Source organism: Anabrus simplex, chromosome 2 (genome assembly GCF_040414725.1).
Source record: "Anabrus simplex isolate iqAnaSimp1 chromosome 2, ASM4041472v1, whole genome shotgun sequence".
In the NCBI taxonomy this organism is placed as follows: domain Eukaryota; kingdom Metazoa; phylum Arthropoda; class Insecta; order Orthoptera; family Tettigoniidae; genus Anabrus; species Anabrus simplex.
This window is the reverse complement of record NC_090266.1, coordinates 752,197,161-752,219,317: the sequence shown is the minus strand read 5'-3', so window position 1 is coordinate 752,219,317 and position 22,157 is coordinate 752,197,161.

Genomic DNA, 22,157 nt, shown 5'->3' with positions numbered 1-22,157 from the left:
CCATATTTAACACCAGGCACATTCTGGGGCTGTACCATAGTTAAGGCCACGGCCGCTTCGTTACCACTCCTAACCCTTTCCTATCCCATCTTTCCCATGGGTATCTGTGCCGATGCGACGTAAAGTCAATTGTAAAAAAAGTACTGTTTCCACAAAATCTCCCATTTATATAGTTTGTGTGTCTACCGCTTGGTTCTGTTCCCTTGATACGTGGTCGGGGATCTGGTCAGATGAAACGTATGACATGTCATTACCATGGCCAGGTGCCCTTCCAGACGCCAACCATAGTTCATGAGCTAATGAAGATGAAATGAATGATGGTGAATGAAACTGTGTACGGAGGGGCAAGGAATTTGCTGACGCCTACCAATATGAACTGTTCTAGCATTTGCCTGGGAGTGAAAATGGGAAACTATCGAAAACCATTTTCAGGACAGCTGACGATGGGGTTCGTACCCACCCGCCTCCCAAATGCAGAGTTTGGTATCATAGACGCAAAGCGGTAACACGCGCGTCCACTCCTTTTGGTTCCTATTTACATAGTGTAGTTGATCGGAGTTAGAATTGCTGTTATAATTCATACAATCAGTCATAGCAGATTGGGCGAGTTATTTGACTTAAAACGAGTTATCCACTGCATTTCAAACTCGGCAATTGCTGTTGACATGGAAACCAATTCACGGGTTTATTAATCACGCTCAGAAACTTAAAAATGTACAGTAGATCTGTTACCGAGTGAGTTGAGCGTGCGGTTAGCGGCGCGCAACTGTGAGCTAGCATTCCGGAGATACTGGGCCCGAACCCCACTGCCCGTATCCCTAAAGAGGGTTTTCCGTGGTTTCCCATTATCACATCAGGCAAATTCTGGGGCTGTGCCTTAATTAAGCCCACGGCCGCTTCCTTCCCACTCCAAGCGTTTCCCTATCCTATTGTCGCCACAAGACCTATCTGTGTCGGTGAGACGTAAGGCTAATTGTAAAACGAACATCGATATAATGCAAGTTCTATTCTCACAGGGAGTGTAATAAAGTCTGTGGGGAAACTGTGCGGTACGGCTGCATAGCTGTTAGCTTGCATTTGGGAGATCGTGGGTTCGAATCCCACCATAAGCAGCCATGTAGCTCTTTTTCTGTTTCATTTTCACACCAGACAAATGCTTTTGCAGTAACTGAATAACGGCCATAGTTACTTAACGGTCCTAGCTCCCATCGTCGCCGAGAAACGATCAGAGTTTATGTGTGGTTAAAGCACTAGCACAAGTATGACAGCCGAGTAAAATCGTCATTGGCTTCTCACCAAAGCGGCGGTGGTTCACATCTCGGTCAATGCATGTGCGATTTTTCAAATGGAATGTGACGGTTAAATAGTTCGAATTCCATGTAAAACTGGAGGTCTCATGGCCATGATCACTATTTCAGCACAAGCTTACAAGCCTTAAAACCAGCAACAACAAAAAAACCGTCTCCTATGTAGGGTACAGGGATACTCCCAAACAGTGTCAATTTATTTCAGAGACACAAATGTCTTACCTGTCACTTAAGTAAAGTATAACTATATTATTATTATTATTATTATTATTATTATTATTATTATTATTATTATTATTGACCGAGCTCGATAGCTGCAGTCGCTTAAGTGCGGCCGGTTTCCAGTATTCGGGAGATAGTGGGTTCGAACCCCACTGTCGGCACTGTTTCTGCGTGGTTTCCCATTTTCACACCAGGCAAATGCTGGGGCTGTACCTTACTTAAGGCCACGGACGCTTCCTTCCCACTCCTAGCTCTTTCCTGTCTCATCGTCGCCATAAAACCTATCTGTGTTTGTGCGACGTAAAACAACTTGTAAATTATCATTATTATTATTATTATTATTATTATTATTATTATTATTATTATTATTATTATTATTATTTTCTTCTTTCTCCACCACACTTCCCATATTTCGGCGAGGTCACAAGTGCAGTCCGTGTAGATTCAGCCCAGTTTTTTGGGCGAATGCCTTTCTTGACACATCCCTATAATATGGAGGAACATATTTTACTATTATGTGTTTCTATGGCTGTTGGCAGTGTCGTGTATAGTGGAAGAGGCGAATATTAACACAGACAAACACGGATTCTCCGAATCAGGGAAATTAACCCCGCACAGCTAAAATCACTGGCTCGCTCGGAACCATCTGAAACGAACACCGGTACGCTGATCATTCAGGCAAGGAATCATACATTATTATTATTATTATTATTATTATTATTATTATTATTATTATTATTATTATTATTATTATTATTCCTGAACGTCAGTTGTAAGCGCTAGCAATCATAAGCAGAACCTCAAGAGTCATAATATTGTCCCGCGTCTTCTTTAACTTCACGGAAGCGAGAGAACCGGAGCAATAGCATTTAAACATCCTCAAAGGCCAAGTCCCTATCTTCGGAAGAACGTCTTACCGACTGAGACGCTGAGATCGAATGCCTGTATATAGTCTGAAATGAGCGAGTTGACTGCTCAGTTTATGTCACATATCTGTTAACTTGCATTCGTGAGGTAATGGCTTAGAATCCCACTGTCGGCAACCCTGAAGGTCTTTTATCATGGTTTATCATTTTTGCACCAGGAAAGGGTCATGGCTATGCCTTAATGAAACCCACGGCGTCCTACTTCTTTCTTGCTTGCACGATAGAGAGCGTAATTCCAAGATATCGCTATACTGCGAGCTCTCTCTCTCTCTCTCTCTCTCTCTCTCTCTCTCGGTACGCGCAATTAGAGCTTCCACCTTTGAGCTGGCGCAGCGCTGCTCGTATCCGGGACCAGGCATAAAATGCTTGTTACAACCAAATATTTCATAAAATTATGTGGAAAACGGCATATATGTCTTGCTGGGCATCATGACATGTCTATTAGCATGGTATTGAACGGTTACAATACGTCAAACTCTTTGGAGGGATGGATAATTTTATCATAAGTCTTCTCCCCCCAGCCAAAATTAGGAGTGTATTATTTCAAGGCGTGTTATACTTTAAAATCTAAAACATATCTAAACCATCATGTGAAATTTTAACCTCGTATGTCATGATTTCAGAGAAATGAATATTTGTCATCAGTACTCACACCAGTTATAACCTCTTTAGGGTGTTTTGGTTTAAAATGGTTGGTTAAAGTGTAAGGCATACAGTAGCAATCATCTGTGAAGTTTCAACCTCGTACGTCAAATAGTTTCAGAGAAAGTAATATTTTTTGGCACCAGGCCGCAAACTCCCGTTGTAACCCTTTAGCAATACCGTATATTGTTATAAGACCACTTCTTATTTAAAATTTAAAATATATAGGAGCAACAATCGTGTGAAATTTCAACCCCGTATGTCACACGGATTCAGAGAAATAAATAGTAAAAAACCCCTAGATGTGAATTGTTTAAAGACCACTTCTTATTTAGAACGCGAGACACAGGAGTAAGCACCGACTGAAAATTCAACGTCGTATGTCAAGCGATTTCATAGGAATGGATATTTTTGTCTTCGGGCCTCACAACCACCCCCTAGTCTAAATCTCTTAGGGGCGTGTTGTTTTAAGACCACTTGATATTTAAATTCTAAGACATATAGGACAACATCATGTGAAATTTCAAGCTCAGTTGTCAACAGGTTTGAGAGAAATGAATACTTATGTCATCAGAAAAGCCTCCCAACCACCAGCTGAAACTCCTTATGGGTGTATTATTTTAAGGCCACGTTTTATTCAAAATTGAGGAACCATCGAATGAAATTTCAACTACGTATGGCAAACGGTTTCAGAGAAATGAATATTTTTCTTTTCGAATATTATTCCCCACTGAATTTTGTTTCTAAACTTGTGTTATTTAATATCTGGTTCATAAAGGAGCAAGCAGTTTTGTTCGGAAAACGGTTTCAGAGTAATGAATGCTTTGGTTTTCAGGGTCTTACCCAGTTTCACCCTCTTAGGGGTGAAATTTTTTGAAACTCTTCCTTAGTAAGTGCCTACGTTGTAATAGCAATGCATTCACAAAACTTCATTTGTTTATGTAAAGTAGTTTTGCCTGGGCGCTAATATACAATCAGTCAGAAAATAACCTTATATATATATATATATATATATATATATATATATATATGTATGTATGTATGTATGTATGTATGTTCAGTCCTTAGCCCTAAGGCTGGTTGGATCCTCAACAGCTCTGCCATGAGATATCACAGATAGCCTAGGCATCACTGAATAGGCGTACTAGAGAAATGAGGAGTGAGATAGTTTCCCGTTGCTTTCCTCACCGAGAGAAGTTGCTATAACATATCAGTCTGCCAAGCCCACTGAAATGCATGCATCAACCGATCCTATAAGCAACATGTTCACACCATTGTTAGCAGGGACTGGCTGCATAAGGAATAGCATTGCTAGCATCGCTCATACCTTAGTCACTTTCACATTGTCCAAGCCAAGGATAATACTGAGACAGGTCAATGAAAGTAATAAAATTGCTCTAGCCTATACCAGAAGACATAGCGCACTGTAAACATTAGGTTATTTGCTTTTACGTCTCACCGACACAGATATGTCTTATGGCGACGACAGGATATGAAAGGCCTAGGAAGTGGAAGGAAGCGGCCGTGGCCTTAATTAAGGTACAGCCCCAGCATTTTCCTGGTGTGAAAATGGGAAACCCCGGAAAACCATCTTCAGGGCTGCCGACAGTGGGGCTCGAACCCACTATCTCCCGATTACTGGATACTGGCCGCACTTAAGCGACTGCAGCTATCGAGCTCGATGTAAACATTAGGTCCCACCAGCAAAGGCATATATAGATAAGTATCATAATCAAAATACTTCAACACCTATTTCACTTCTTTTAACCCCCCCCCCCCCCTAAGTGGTTTTCCCGAAAAGAAAAAGAATTGTGTTTTCTCTCTTTAAAAGAGATTCCAAATATCAGTCTTCATATCCCTAACATCTTCAGCTTTTGAGATATACAGTAAATATCCTTATAAAAATGTTTCAAAACCTTTTTTTTTTACTTCTTTTCACACAACCCCCCCCCCCCCAACAACTTAAGTGGATCTTCCGAAAACAAAAGTATACGTGTTTCTTTGCTTTAAAAGAAGATTCTAGTATCAATTAAACGTCTGTACCATCTTCAGTTTTGAGATATGAGTATCCTCATAAAATAATTCAACCCATTTTTTGAGTCCTTTCCACCACTCCTGCCCGTCCTCCCCCTCCATTAGGTAGATTTTTCGAAAACAAAAAAATGAGTTTCTCTATTTATAAATAAGATTCCAAGTACCAACTTTCACGACTGTAACATCTTCACTTTTCGAGTTATAAATATCCTCATAAACAGAATTAACACCTTTATCAATTCTTTTCATCCACTTCCTTAAATTGATTTTCCGAAAACAAAAGAATATATTTCTTTATTTTTAAACGAAATTCCAATACCGATTTCCACGTTTATAACATCTTCGGTTTTCGAGATATAAATATTCTCATAAAAATAATTCAACTCCATTTTCCTTCCTTAATTTACTTTATTTTTAAAGGAGATTCCAAATACCAATTTTCACGTCTGTAGCATCTCATTTTTTATATATAAGTATCGTCATACAAATAACTCAGTTTATTTTTCAATTCTTTCATCCCCCCATTCAATGAATTTTCGGGAATCAGAAGAAAATGTGTTTCTTTATTTTTAAATAGGATCCCAAATTCCAATTTTTACGTCTGTAAAATCTTCAGTATTTGATACATAAGTATTTTCATTTTTAAAATCAAATCGTCCTGCAATTTTGCACCACCACCCCTCCTTAACTGGATTTTCCGAAAGCAAAAAAATACGTTTCTTTATTTTTAATAAAGATTCCAAATACAAATTTTCGTGTCTGTAACATATTCAGTTTTTGAGATATAAGTATCATCATAAAATAATTTAACCCCATTTTCAGTAGTTTAAAAAAACTTAAGTGGATTTTCCGAAAACAAAAAATGCATATTTCTTTAGTTTTAAAGGAGATTCCATATATCATTTTTCACGTCTGTAACATCTTCAGTTTTTGAGACATCAATATCCTAATAAATATTAATCACCCTCTTTTTGATAAATTTCCAACTTCTTTGAAATCATTTCAGAAAATACTAGGTAAACAACTGATTGGGAATCTACCACCTGGGCGACAGTCCCAAATTCAGATCGATGGTGCTGATTGAACGTACGCCGATGTGGATCCCTTCTTTGTGCAAATCGTTCAGCAACATCTCCGCAGCTGCGCGAGCATTCTGTCCTACTTGGCCTTAAATTAAAATCACGTCCAAATATCCCCTCGAAGTGAACTGTGCCATGGCTAGACTGTATGTGTTCACTAGCCACACACTAGTCATATCCGAGTTGTAAACATTACGTCATAAGTCAATCCTCCCCTCCCAACGAGGCTGTCGATCTTGTGTACTGTTCGCTTCATCGTAGCTGCGTTGTCACATGTTCACTGCTACAATTGAAAATCCACAAGGTTTTTATTTTTACCGTTAAACGCATCGTGGTACAGAAAAATATAACCAATTAGCATTTATTCCTGGGTGTTTGTACACTACATGGTCTTGCGTGTCGAGCCATTAACCACTTTACATAACTAATTTAATTGTGATGTTATAGCGTAACGGTGCAAGCTACAGCCCTGAGAGTTGCAACATTGCGATGCTCTCCCCAAGATCTATTACTTGTATTAATTTGGTGCATGGATTACTTTTTTTTTTTTTGCTAGTTGCTTTACGTCGCACCGACACTGATAGATCTTATGGCTAGGAGTGGGAAGGAAGAGGCCGTGGCCTTAATTAAGGTACAGCCCCAGCATTTGCCTGGTGTGAAAATGGGAAACCACGGAAAACCATTTTCAGGGCTGCCGACAGTGGGGTTTGAACCTACTATCTCCCGAATACTGGATACTGGCCGCACTTAAGCGACTGCAGCTATCGAGCTCGGTGATGGATTATCTTCCATCCTGCATATGCTATTTCATAATACAGCAGACTGCTTTGTAAAGTTTTCGCTTTAATTACCACTAAATCTGCTGACATGGATCCTCCATATTTAAACACTATTGAACACCACCCGAGCTTCAATCCCACAACTATGAGCACAAGATGTGAGCACCAATCCAACTGGGATGCTACTAACGAGATTCCAATTATTTGTCACGTGACATTTTGTTCCTCTCTTCCTTTTAACTGAGCACCAGTTGCCTGTCGAGGACATAATGAAGTCATGTTGATTACATACAGAACGAGGTCAACTTTCCAGCCCAGTTAATGACATACACAGTCGAATTAGTGGACTTTGCGTTCTAACAATGACTTGCAAAATGATATGAGTTATTAAGTCATTGGACCATCTCTCTACAAAAGAGGATAGTTCCCAATGGCGTATTAACATCATTAATTTCACGAAGCAAGCAATAAATAAGGAAGCGTGCTGTCGATATCGAGGTCATAGCTCATAGCCATTGAAATTTCAGTTTTACCTGGAAAAGGAACCTCAGGAAAAACATTTAATTTCAAAATGTCCACATGTATTGAGCAGGAATCGAACAACGGCCACCTTGGTATGAAGCCATTGACAATGTTACTCGACTATCACGCTCACAGTCTCTATTCTTGGCGAGTGAGTGTCTGCGCGGTTTGGCCACGTACATGTCAGCTTGCATTCGGGAGGTAATGGGTTCAAACACCAATGTCGGCAGCTCTGAAGATCGTTTCCTATTTTCACACTAGCCAAAACATGCTGGGGCTGAACGCTAATTAAGGCCACGTTAGCGTCCTTCCCATTCCGAGCCCTTTTGCTATCCCATCGTCACCATAAAACCTATCTGTTAAAGTATTTCTATATACAGTATATAATTTGCAAATATGTCATGGTCTTAGCCATCAGTAAAGTTTCTCAATGTAAATCTTACATCTGTATTCGGAGAAGTTAGGAGCAAAGGATCCCAACACTGAGATATTAGCCACTCTGTGTTATAAGTAGCGTATATAAGAGAGTATTCCAGTTTCCCATGTATATCTGTCTGAGAAGTATCAGAATACCAGTGCTATATTTCATATTTAGCTGAGAAATTCGTGGGAAAAACTTTATAATAAATATTTGCTTAGAACTGATATTTCATTTTCAATCCACCATCATTGAAACTAGTTCTGATATTTCATATGAAAAGAATATGAAATGTTCTGGTATTGATATTACAGGAAAGACCCAAATAAGTCGTAGCGAATAGGATATACAAATATTATTTCAGAGACTTTTCTCAAATCTAACTTTATGACTGTCTAGAATATATATGAGTCCGTCCGGCTTATTGAGCACACTCGACATGAACAGCAGTGGTCCAGAAGTCAGTGACTCGTGATATAGACATTTTATATGAAATGTGTATAGACAGTTAACTCTTCAAACTTTCACGATTGATGGATCATGATTATAATTAAATGAAATAGAGATGCGGATTCGTTCATTTTCATACTTAAATCGATAAAACGCCTAGTCAAGTTGAGAAAGATGCATTTGAGTTGACCGATTCATTTAAGTAAAGAAAACAGTAATTATTTTCAAATTAAGGACAGCAATATTAATAATATTGGTTTTACGTCCCACCAAGTACCTGCTTACAGGTTTTTCAGAAATGTAAATATGCCGGATAAATGTCCCACATGAGATCTTTCACGTGCCGGTACTTCTACCGACATAAGGCATTTAGAAATACTGCCGGAATGAACCGGGATCGAACCCGCCAGCGTGGGGTCTGAAGCCCCGGGCTTCCATGACTGAGCCACTCAGCCCAGCTTTCTGTTGTAGGACTGCTATGTTGCCTTCAATCTACATATAATCGAAAACCGAATATCGAGTAATATTCTGCACATATACACTTTCTAACCCTCTTCATCATTATCAGCAACGTCATCATGAAACGTATCATCGTAACACTACGCATAGATGCTAATTATGTTCAGAAAATGTAATTTTACTGTTGGAGGTTTTTTACATGTCCTGCTGACATACCAGGAGAAAGTACACTCCATGTATCGATTGGATTACCAGCGACAGTTCAAGGCTTGTGACAATACTGTCCTTAGACTCCACTTGCCACTTTTATTACTGGCACGCAACGTAGAAAACACAGGGAGCGAATGTACTCTCAATAGTCCCTGAAAGCCATCGCGGCTGACGTACATTTCTTTGATCGTACATTGAATACATAATTTGGAGTGTTTTGTCATAGTTAACATTATTTGGAAGTTAATTAGCAATAGCGAATTGCCGAAAAGCACAGAACTCAAGTAAGTGTGGCAGATTTCCTAAGAACAAAATGCCAACGATATTGTTTCATATTTATCTGGACTGCTATTTCTATGTACAATTTATAGCTTTATACACACTTATACTATTGTACCCATTATCAGTACTGTATAAACATTGTACCTTTCAACATTCTAAAGGTGAAACGTGTTTCAAATGAGTTTGGATATAATCTGACAGACGACACTGACTGCATTGTATAAGAATTTCCGGTAAAGGACATACTATCTCCTATAAAGTTGATGTTTCATGATCTGAACTCGTGTAATGTATTACTCGTAAAAATCTTGGAAGCCTTAGTTACGTTACACTCACTTTAAACACGTCTGTACAAAGGACAAGGACATAACTCAACGTTACCCTATACTTAATGATGATTCCCCACACGGGATAATACTACAATGAGTGTCCAACATAAGCTACTAGATACGCTATGAATTCCTCTGCTTCCCCACTCAAGGATATGAACACGATGATATGCCCAAAATTAATGTTGACTTCTCTACTGGTTCGATAAAATGATTAATAATAAAACATTTCGATATATAAACAAATCTACAAGCCTACATTATGTCTGTTTGGAATGTATCGCTGGGATGTGTCACTTAAACGTTCCAGTGTACTTCAAGTTACACTCTTCGTTACATCTCTTAGGCCTAAGTTTGTTCTGGATAAGATCAGTTAGCTTTCTTGTAAGATCATACTGGAAGTATGCACAAACACCATTAATTGTACAATTTATTACACATAAATTCAGCAAATGTGTCCCTGAATTAAGCTGTAAACTAGACGACGTACCGTACTGTAGATACAGATGATAAACTTATCCTTAACTTCTATTTGTGTGTATCAAATTCTGGTACGGAACTAACACTGATGAGGGACTCTCTTTTTTGAGAGATTATACACAGAGTCCATTCTTCTATTTCCTGTTCATGACATTTCCGAAAGCGCCAACATGCCTGATAATGCCACAAGAACAAGAGTGACTTCCTCAATCATTCCTTTTTGAGATGACAAAAGTAAATCATTTCCTGTGGCTATTGCTATTATAGCCAGGTGCATCCCTCAGAATGCAGAATCTCTGCGAGGGTGGGAAGCATTTGCCATGCATGGCAAACTGCGATTTATTGTGGTGGAGGATAGTAGGTCTTCTTTTTTTGTTGCTAAAACGTGACAATAACACATTGAAGGTTTTCGGTAACGCAAGGATTGGGAAGGTGGCGGCCGTGGTCTTAATTAAGGTAAATCTCCGGCATTTGCCTGGTGTTAAAATTGAAAACCACGGAAACCATCTTCAGGGCTGTGAAACGTGGAATTCAAACTCACCACCTCCCGAATGCAAGCTGAAAGCTACGCGACCTCAACTACACGGTAAACTAGCTCGGTCATAGTGTTGTGTGTGGTTAGTTACTTGCAGAAATTCTGGGGATAGTACAAACAGTCACCGAGACAATGGCACAAAACGTTTAATATTAAAATCACGTAATCTGACCGGGAATTGAACCAGAGGACCCCGAGGACCGAAGACCAAAAAACTAACCACTCAGACATGAAGACGGACTGATGACAAAGTGAAACTGAATATTATTTCGAACTTGCGGATTTATACTTGATCATGAATCACCTAGATACTTAATGATCGGTATGAATATTTCAAAATGTGGCTTACTAATGCAAAACTTGATGTCACGTAAAAGTTCAAGCCAGCTCGCTTGTTTTCTTTCTATCTTCGCACTATGTAGAGGACGGTGTTGCAGTTTGTGATATGAAAATTGATTTGGAAAAGAATCGTACATTATCAGTTATGCATTGTGACGAAACGTTCTGAAGACGGTCGGGTGACAGTTTCTCAAATCGTAATACGCCCCGAAATGGCTACATCGATCTTTATGATTATATAACGGGCCACGAACACACTTGCGGTCATGAACAAGTTCCGAGAATACCCCATAATTCAACCAGCATACGGTAGGCCATATCCTATGAAAATCTGTAAATGCAAGGGAAATTTTTATGTTGACAAAGAAAATAGTATTCAATACTACATTAAGGGACTCTTACACGGTGTAAGCTTCGTTCACGTAATCATTGATCCAACACAGCAGTGCATGATTATTTAATAACTATGACGTAGAGGTCACCAGGTTAATTCGTGGCGGCAATGGCCGCCAGGCATAGAACTAATCACACTAAATTTATCTATGATAACAGTGATACTTACAAAAAGATACAAAAGTTAAAAACTAGAAAAGGAGCTGGAATTTATGAGATTTCTGAGGATATACTAAAGACAATGGGTTGGGATATAATACTATATCTGAAGTACTTATTTGATTATTGTTTGCATGAAGGAGCGGTACTAAATGAATGGAGAATTGCTATAGTAGTCCCTGTGTATAAAGGAAATTGTGATACACATAAAGCTGAAAATTACAGGCCAGTCAGTTTGATATGAATTGCATGTAAGCTTTGGAAAATCATTATTTCTGATTATATTAGACATGTTTGGAAAATTAATAACTGGTTCGATGGCAGGCTGTTCGGGTTGAGGAAAGATTATTCAACTGAAACTCAACTTGTAGGATTCCAGCAAGATATAGCAGATATCCTGGACTCAGGAGGTCAAATGGACTGTATCGCGATTGACCTATCTAAGGCATTTTATAGGGTAGATCATGTGAGACCACTGGCAGAAATGAGTGCAATTGGACTTGACAAAAGAGTGACTGAATGGGTGGCTATATTTCTGGAAAATAGAACTCAGAGAATTACAGTAGGCGAATCTTTATCTGGCCCTCTAGTAATTAAGAGCGAACTTCATCAAGGCAGTGTTACTGGACCTTAATGCTTTCTTAAATAGGTATATGAATGTTATGAGTAAATAACTGGAATCAGAGATAAGGATTTTTGCAGATGATGTTATTTTGTACAGAGTGATAAGTTAAAAGGAAGTGAGCAACTGCAAAATGACCTGGATAATGTTGTGAGATGGACAGTAGGCAATGGTATGACCATAAACGGGGTTAAAAATCAGCTTGTGAGTTTCACAGATAGGAAAAGTCCTCTCAGTTTTAATTACTGCGTTCAAGGGGTAAAAGTTCTTTTTGGGGATCATTATAAGTACCTAGGTGTTAATATAAGGAAAGATCTTCATTGCGGTAATCACATAAATATGATTGTAAATAAATGGTACAGATCTCTGCACATGGTTATGAGGGTACGTAGGGGTTCTAGTAAGCATGTAAGGGAGAGGGCATGTAAGTCTCTGGTAAGACCCCAACAAGAGTGTGGTTCCAGTGTATGGAACCCTCACCAGGATTACTTGATTCAAGAACTGGAAAACATCTAAAGTAAAGTAGCTCGATTTATTCTGCGTGATTTCCGACAAAAGAGTAGCGTTATAAACATGTTGCATAGTTTGGGTTGGAAAGACATAGGAGAAAGAAGACGAGCTGCTCGATTAAGTGGTATGTTTAGAGCTGTCAGTGGAGAGATGGCGTGGAATGACATTAGTAGACGAATAAGTCTGAGTGGTGTCTTCAAAAGTAGGAAAGATCACAATATGAAGATAAAGTTGGAATTCAAGAGGACAAATTGGGGCAAATATTCATTTATGAGAAGGGGAGTTAGGGATTGGAATAACTTACCAAGGGAGATGTTCAATAAATATCCAATTTCTTTGCAGTCACTTACGAAAAGGCCAGGAATACAACAGATAAAGAATCTGTCACTTGGGCGACTGCCGCAAATGCAGATCAGGATTGATTGATTGATTGATTGATTGATTGATTGATTGATTGATTGATTGATTGATTGATTGATTGATTGATTGATTGATTGATTGATTGATTGATTGATTGTCGAGGTTACGGAAGCTGGAAGCCTTTCCAACCATTCCTCCAAAGACCTTCATAGCTTGTATGGAGATAGTTTTATTAGTTCTTGTGATTTGCTATATTCTGCAAGTATGAACATAGTTTTCTTTTTACAATTTGCTTTACGTTGCACCGACACAGGTAGGTCTTATAGCGTTGATGGCACAGGAAAGGGCTGGGAATGAGAAGGAAGCCACTGTGGCTTTAGTTAAGGAACAGCCCCGGCATTTGCCTGGTGTGAAAATGGAAAACTACGGAAAGATTTTCTTCAGAACTGCCGACAGTGGGACTCGAACCCACTCTATCCCGAATGCAAGCTGAAAGCTACAAGACTCCAAGCATAGTTTCTAGTTTTATTGCCCTCGTAGTCTCCAATATTTAGGTTGTCTCCGTATACTGGATTATTTAGGATGGATTCAGGATACTTTCTTCGAAATCTGGGAGTAAGAGAAAGTTTAGAAACATAAAGTCATGGTTAATTTTCACAACTTAAATCTATAATCCGTCAATACCTATATTACGCCCTTTCAAAGTTCGCGTTTCCCGAAGCCATTCTGTACATTGCAACTGTTGTCAGTCACCTAACAGGAAACGATCAACATTTTGTGTTGCCTGGTGTAATGGACTATGTTATGCAATAATGTCTCACAATTGACTAATACTGTAGTAGGTGATATGAATAGAAAAAGTCGTACTGCGTTTCAGACAAGAAAGAAATGAAAGGGCACACTGAATAACATTGAATAGAATGTGCAATATTGGGACGGTAGGAAGTAGTGCCTGTTATCATAGTACGGATGTACTCAATGAGTACTCATGCCTTCGTGGTTCGGACTAGATCACACGCATTGTGCAAGTTCCTTCCCGTACCAGCGCACCTGTAGTACTTGGTGTCCAAATCTTCATCTCATTCCAGATTTCCTCATTTCTTCATTTCGTACTCAAATTGTTGTGAGTAATGGTAGAACGAAAGTAAATTTTGCTAATTACAACCAGACTCCCACAAATATCCCAGGCAAAGACCATGTGTTCCTCAACAACATGACATTTATTAATACAATGAAGTTAGACTTTAATTTATTTTACCATTGTTAATGCAATAGAATGACGGTCTAGCGTCGTTTCCCGGATTCCAGTCCTTCCTGATGAATTTTTGCCTCCAGCTTTCTCTTCTTCATTTTTCGATCGAAACCTACACAGCTTACTTTCCTTCCCAGTCGCCGTACCCCATACTAACTTCATGAAATATGTAATTAAACCAAACACTCAATTCATTCAATGAACGTATGAAGGTTGGAACTTGAATAGTGGCAGCAATGCTGTAGAGACGCTGTGCAACTGAACCTAATAATGTCAGAGATAGCACACGTTAGTCACGTACCTATAAAACCTCAGAGGATATGGACTCTCCCTTCCCACATCACGCGCATGCGAACTGGCGAGAGCAACAGAGCCTACCTGACGGTCTAAGGTAATTGTTGTCACGAAGTTTTCGAACCGGGAAGAACGAAGATGGATAAACATTGAATGTGCCAGTGGTCGTACAGCACGTCATTGTCACAAAGGTCTTCAAGAGGCTTTCTGGGAATTTTCACTGCCTTACAGAATGGTGGCACGGTAGCCGTCAACGACAGACGCCAAAATACGGCAGAGATGCATCGGCTAATTCGTCCTAATGTCAGTAAAGAAGAATTGCATGCTCTTGTCGTGTTACTGTACACTGATCGACGCCATACAATTCGTGAGCTGGCCCGGGACAATGGAATAGGGCAAGCGACTGTGCGTCACATTCTGAAGAAATGCCTGGGCATGGTAAATATTGCATCACGATGGTTTCCGCGTGTTTTGACGGAAGTTCATAAGTGGTTACGACACAACGCTGCTCGTCAACACTAGCGCGAAGGAGAGGGTTTCATACGCCGTCTCGTTGCGTTGGATGAGATATGGCCACAGCGTACGAGCCACAACTGAAACGCCAATCGAACGAATGGCGTCATTACCGGCCCCCGCGGAGATCAAAAGTTCGTCAAACCCCAGCATTTGGAGTTATGGTTACTCTCGTCTACGACTGTGATTGTGTTATCCAACCTGCGACCACCTTTAAGAAAGAAGCGGTGACACTCTCTGCAGAACCCACCCATCTTTTGCACGACAACGCTCGGCCGCATACAGCGCATGCTGTGGCTGATTTGTTCGGTTGATGGAGCTGGAAATTGCTGTACCATCCACCATATTCCCCGGACGTAAGCCTTTGTTACTTTAACTTGATTTCTAAGATGAAGGGACCACTTCGTGGCATTCGCTTCAGAACTGTTCCAGAGATTCGTCAGACAGTAGATCGCTCCACTCGAACTACCAACACAACAGGCGATGTGAAGTGTATCCTACAACTTCCACATCACCGGTCATTACTTTGAAAGACAGTAAAACTTGGTATCGTTATCTATTTTGTATCAGTCGTAATTAAGTAGTTGCCACTGTTAAAGTGCCAACCCTCGGAATTCACATGTTAGCCCAGAAAGGTGAGCAGATGCCACGAGATTACCGCTCAACGTATCGATCCGCCCCGTTGGCGACAATAGGTGTTATAGTTTCGTGGTAATTTAGTCCTAGTTCAGCCAATGTCTCCACAGACAATTTTATATCAAAGATCTTGCAACCGTATAAATGGATTACAGAATTCCTCGGGCATTCACTATAATTATTATAATTATTAACTCCATTCATTATAATTTATATTATTCTTTTCATCATTTTGATTATGTTATTATCACGAATCTCACGTCATCTAATCAATAAATAAGGGAATTATTTTTGTGAACAATTTATATAAGCATAAATTGACAATGATATTACATATTATTTGATATATTTTATTGAAAAGGTGGATTCTCTTATCAATTTATTCTTATAATTGCACTTTAATACGGAACGAAAATGAAATTATTGCTTATAATCATTATCTATATATATATATAAAATAGCTTGTCCTGACTGACTGACTGACTGACTGAATGACTGACTGACTGACTGACTGACTGACTGACTGACTGACTGACTGATTCATCGTCGCCGAGCCAAAACTACTGGACATAAAGAAATGAAATTTTGGGGATACATTCATATTAAGATGTAGGTGCTCGCTAAGAGAGGATTTTTGGATATTCCGTAGCTAAGGGGGTGAAAAGGGGGGTGTAATTTTAAAATGAGTGTATCTGTATCTCAAAACTTGCAAAGTTTACAGACGTAAAAATTGGTATTTAAAGTCTTCTCTAAAAATGAGGAAACAAGTATTTTTTTGTTTTCAGAAAATCCCAATAGGAGGGGGAAAAAGGGTGAAAAAGGGGGTGAATGCCTTTAATCAGGATACCGGTACTTATATCTCAGAAACTGAAGATGTTACAGACCTGAAAATTGGTACTTTTGATCTCTTTTAAAAATAAAGAAACACGTATATTTTTGTTTCTGGAAAATCCAATTAATGGGAGGGTGAGAAGGGGGTGAATTTTTAAAGTGACTGTATCTATATCTCAAAACTTTGAAAGTTTACAGATCTAAAAATTAGTATTGAGAATCTTCATTAAAAATAAAGAAACACTTTTTTTGTTTTCGAAAAATCCCAATAGGAGGGGTGAAAAATGGTTGAATTCCTTTAATATGGATCCTTATATTTCAGAAAATGAAAGATGTCACAGACCTGAAAAACGGTATTTGGGATCTCCTTTATAAATAAAGAAACATGTACTTTTCGTTTTTGGAAAATCCAAATAGTGGGGGGTTGAAAGGAGGGTGAATTTTAAAATGAGTTTATCTATGTCTCAGAAATTTTAAAAGGTTACAGATGTAAAAATTGGTACTTAAAATGTCCTTTCAAAATAAAGAAACACGTATTTTTTACTTTCGGAAAATCCCATGAAAGGGGGTGAAAAGGGGGGAAAAGTGGTTGAACACCTTTTATGATGGACTTATATCTCAAAAACCGAAGATGTTACAGTCATGAAAATTTAAATTTGGAACCTCCTTGAAAAATAAAGGACACGTATTTTTTGTTTTTGGAAAATCCAAATAATGGGGGCGAAATGGAGGGGTGAATTTTTAAAATGAGTGTATCTATATCTCGAAACTGTAAAAGTTTACAGACGTAGAAATTGGTATTTAGAATCTCTTTTCAAAATAAAGAAACACGTATTTTTTTTGTTTTCGGAAAATCCAATTAATGGCGGTTAAACAGGAGTGACAAATTGGGGTGAATTTTTTGAAAGACTATATCTACAGTAGTATTTCTTTCTTTCTTTCTTTATTTATTCTCCAGATCTACATAATATGTATATGATCCATTTATGTGGAGAAAAAATAACAAATCTTACCTAAACCAGCTCACAAGGAAAAGAAAAATACTGTCACCTGGTAAACAAACAGATACAAAAAATATATATATATATATAAAAAAGGCAGTAAGCCAAATATACATTGCCACCTGACCCGAGATCAACCATTATTGATAGTCTGTTGTCCGTGGCAGAAAAGTAGTCTGGGAGTATAATAATCAGAAATTAAAACAATAACGCATTGCTGCATATAGATATTAAACAAAAACATATTGCTATGTAGAGTGCAAACTAAACCCATGATACATTGCTGTGGAAAGTGTCTACACAATGACATATTGCTATGTAGGATACAATAGTGTAAGCAGACGGTGTCTGATCATTAAACACGCGGCATGTCTCTTCCGGCCTGGTACATTACTCAGCACAATCTTTTCTGAACACTGACCTTCCTGTATTTTTACTACGTTGCAATCCCAGCTATCTTGTAACCTCCATTGCCGTGTCCTTGAACACTGTTTCTCCTCCCGTTACATTGTTACCTCCACTAACGTGTCGCTGTGCACTTTTTCTCCTTACGTTTCATTACTATTGTCCGATCTTGAATTCCACTGCCTCGCTACGCTTGTTTTCTTTTATCCATACACACTTCACCTCTTACTAATTTAATACTTGATCACTCTTATTTCAACTGCAAATAACACACATCCTCCACTGTTCCCTTTAGCTTCAACAATTTACTTGCTACTACTGCTTGTTTTTTTACTTCTTGTCCTTACACCTACGTCCAGGTTACTCGTCTTCTCCCACATATCTTTCAGGCTCAAGCTCCTCCCTTTTACCAAGCCACCTCGTGCTTCTGACTTCTCCCTTTCACTCCGTTTATGTGCACTCGTGACGTCTTGTGGTTCCTCCCCTCCCCCCATTCACTCCGTGTTTCTTCCTTTCGTCTCTGGCACCGAACTCCGACCTCAGCTCCTCAATCCTCGCCTTGGACTCCCTCCTTATCTCTTCAACGATAACCTGCATGGCCTCTTCTACTGTGAAGTCTCCTTCTCGTTGCGAGCTCTTTTCTAATGCTCTATTTTCCTTGGTTTTTCCTTTGTTTCCATGCCCGTCTTCATGAACTATACTATATGTAGTTCGCATTTCCTCCATCCTCTTCCCCATTACCACTTCCTTCTCTTTCTGCTCCATTTCACGTAATTTCGTTACTGTCCAATATTTGGTCCATTGACCATTGGTTACCACTAATAATTGACCGTTGATGTAGGCTCTTAACCCTTGCAATCGAGCCCGGACCAAATGTCTTTTCAGGGTGTTTATATTCTTGATCCCATCTCTTCCCATATCTCTTTTAATCCGAATTGTTGCTCCCTGTATATTATCCACTCCTCTTAACACTATTTCCGCCATCAGGGTGGAAAACAACTTCACTTTTATCGGTCTGTTGCCCCGTGCTTTACCTACCCTTCCCACATCGTCAATGTCAGCTTCGCTGAAATTGATTTTCATCATTTTTTGGATGACTTCCACCACTTTGTATATAGTCAGCACTTTGTCCTCACTTTTTTCTTCCGGCACCCCATAGATGAATAAACATTTATTCCTGCTTTCTTGATTACCTTCTTCTACTACTGACTTCAACTTTACCATCTCTTCCTCCATCTTCCTTATCTTCGTCTTGAGTGATGTAATTTCTCTCTCGTTGGTTTCCACTTTGGTCATTGTTTCCTCCGTTTTTACTTGTATCCATCGCCTTATATTTTCAAGTTCTTTCACTTGTTCCTTCATCACATTTTTAATCTGTTCAAACGGACAGACCTCTTCTACAACTTCTTTGACCACTTTTCTTATAACCTCCACGTCTTCCCAGTTCATGTTGCCACTGTGAGTCGGACCGGGATTTGCTTCCACCCCCCCCTATAATTAACAGTACCATAATCACCGCTGCCACCAGTATTGTCTCACCCATAATTCTCGTTTCCACTTTACCTCCTTCACTCCAGGCTGTTTCCATCTTCCATCTTCCCTGCCATCTTCCAATAACCACCCGATATTGGTCCACACCAATCATCTTCCTCTTCCTTCCCGTCTTTCTTCCCACTCGCCGCACACACTGCGCTCCCGCTCTACCGGCACTGTCAGCTCCGAACATCTGCTTCCGTCCGCTGCTTAGGTAAGACTGCTATAACTACAGAATATCTGAGAAACGAAAAATGCTGCAGACGTAAAAAGTGTGTATTTGGAATCTCCTGTAAATGTAGAGAAACATAGGTGATTTGTTTTTGAAAACTTCACTTAAGAGGAACTAAATTTTAAAATGAGAATTTCTACAGTATATCCCAGAAAAGTTAACATGTTACAGAAGCGAAAAATTGTATTTTTATCTTATTAAAAATAAAGAAACGTGTATTTTTAGTTTTCGGATATACCACTTGGGTGGAGGGGGGGTAAAATTGACTGAAGATAGTGTTGATTTCTTTTAATTAGGCTACTGATATCTCCAAAATGAAGATGTTACAGACGTGAAATTTGATATTTGGAATCTGCTTTAAAAAGTAAAGAAACGCGTATTCTCGGAAAATCCAATGAGGGGGCGGGGGGTGAAATTATTCAAAAATTAATTGACTTAATTGTATGAGAATACTTACATCTAATAAAAACTATATTTGTTACAGGCGTGAAAATTGGTATTTGGATATCCTTTAAAATCAAAGAAAAACGCGTTTTGGGGGGAATAATATTGGGGGGGGGGCGGGAGTGAAAAGTGAAAATTCCTTTCATGAGGACACATAAATCAAAAACTGAAGAAGTTAGAGTCGTGATAATTGGTATTTAGAAGATCCTTTGCTATTAAAGAAATGAGTTTGTTGCAGGAAAATCACTTGGGGGGGGGGGGGGATGAAACTAACGACGGTGGGGTGTAAAAGGAGGTTAGACCAATCGATTTTACTGTTTATTCATTCCACTCCTGACCCTGTCGAATGACTGGAAACAGGCTGTGGATTTTCGATGTACTTATTCTGATCATAAACCGATCATTTTTAATCTTTCCTGGGTTCGTTTTCAAGAGCCATCTTTTCCTTGGGAGAACGTTCTTGGATTACAGTAGATTCTCCTGGCATATAAATAAAAATTAAAAACATTTGAAATAAACGATAGGAATGAGATTGACTGTCCAATTGTTCACCTCTATAATAAGGTCAATAATGCACGGAAGTGTGTCATTCGTATCACAGAAATTCCGCGTACTTGGCTACGCGCCACAATGGTGCTGGTCACAATGTCAAAAATGACAATGGCAGCAGATGGAATTTACCGCCAATTAGCGGTCTTGCATCTTGCTGTGCGGTCCAGAACATCTATAATAATAATAATAATAATAATAATAATAATAATAATAATAATAATAATAATAATAATAATAATAATAATAATAATAATAATAATATTCTGGACCGTCGTCAAATATGCGGACCGCGCTGGAAACGGCTCTGGACGGGTAATGACTACAAATGCAGTCCGGCCGCGGGTTCAGTACTGCCAAGGCAGCCAAGAAGACACCACGCCGAATCTCCTCAAGAATTTGATCCATATTAAAAATGTTTATAGGAATAGATGGCAAACATTTAGGGACCGAACTGACCGGGTGGAATACGTGGTCCTAGCCCGGGAAGTACGAAATCGAGTCCTGGAAAGAAATATTGAAAAATGGGAGGGAACTTGCCGTAATCTATCAGAAAACGAGTCAGATCTCGAATTTTGACGGATTATATATAAATCGATATCCATTCAATTATAAATTTCAGTATAATACCGTAGCGAAGCACGGGTATCTTGCTAGTATATATAGATGTAAAAATGTGGGATTTGTTGAAGTTAATACACATTGATAATTCATCTTGTAACAAAAGGCGTGAAAGCTGGCATTATATTGTGCAATGAGTCTAAGTTTAACAGATATTGGCTCAGGCAAAAGGAAATTCCCGTTGACAAAGTAGTTTTCAACTGCCCCGTATGTGTCGTCAAGCGACGAGCCTCGTGGCAAGATTTTGAAAAACGCGTGTCCACGTGTTTAAGAGGCTACTTCAGTGATTAGTCAGCTACCGTCTATCTGTATGGAAGGGGTGCTCATGTGGAGGGGGCACGTGATACGACAAAGATTATTTAAGCTCATGTCAGAATAGCTTGGCATCTTACAGGTTGGAGATCTTACAGAAAATCTAATAGCTAGGTGATCTAAGACCTAATATCACATACCTAACATCTTGGGATAATGGTAGATTTCGAGTGAACTGTTTGTCTATTCCAGGGCTGCTTTAGTGTCTAGGGATTATTTATAGGAGACAGTGGAGAAAGGTAACATAGAGGAGAGTTAGAAGGACGAATAATGTGAATTATTAATAGCACATCGAGATGTTTATGACAGGCCCGGTAAAACACTCTATACGAACACAGTTATTCTGTGTATAAGACATTTTGTATCATGATTGCGAAATATATGAAACTTTGTATTCATTCCCAGTTAGAATTGTAATGCTATAATTTGCCAGCATTCATATGTGAGGGCTGTAAATATAATAGTGGCGACGTAGTC